A 386-nucleotide genomic window follows, 5' to 3' on the forward strand; every position below is an offset into this window, starting at 1 on the left:
GGCCGCCACCGCCGCCGCGGACTGGAGCCTGCGCCCCGAGGCCTGAAGGTCTGCCGTTGATCTTCTCCGTCCCAGCGGGCAGGAGGGGATCGTGAACGTGTTGAATCTGGGCCGGGATGGTCCTGTCCCCAATGAGTGTCTTACTGAACCCTGTTAGATTGTCGCTCTAGCTACGGAAATGTAGTGACAAAATGACAGTTTCAAGGGCGCCCGACTCTTGTGTCTTCCTGGTGTCAGGTAAAAGCGCGAGCATTTCTGTTGCTGGGTTCTGTTCAGGGGGTGAGTATTCACGTGACTCCGGGAGGCTTTGGGGAAAACATACCTTTTTTCTTCTTTTGAGTGGGAGTCTCACCCTGTCGGCTCGGCTGGGGGGCGGGGGGACAAAC

At 57.8% G+C, this 386-nt stretch overlaps 1 protein-coding gene across 3 annotated transcripts in view; it reads left to right on the top strand.

The window, feature by feature from the left end:
* Positions 1-197: 197 nt before the first annotated feature.
* CFAP97 (cilia and flagella associated protein 97) overlaps positions 198-386 on the top strand; it is a 42,842-nt gene continuing 42,653 nt past the window's right edge. For all 3 annotated transcript variants that reach the window (XM_008050791.1, XM_008050792.1, XM_021708971.1), the window contains exon 1: positions 198-279. The gene's annotated coding sequence lies outside the window, so the exon portion shown is untranslated. The remainder of the gene's footprint in view (positions 280-386) is intronic.

Source organism: Carlito syrichta, unplaced genomic scaffold (genome assembly GCF_000164805.1).
Source record: "Carlito syrichta isolate Samal-C Ts95f unplaced genomic scaffold, Tarsius_syrichta-2.0.1 Scaffold153679, whole genome shotgun sequence".
NCBI classification, from domain to species: domain Eukaryota; kingdom Metazoa; phylum Chordata; class Mammalia; order Primates; family Tarsiidae; genus Carlito; species Carlito syrichta.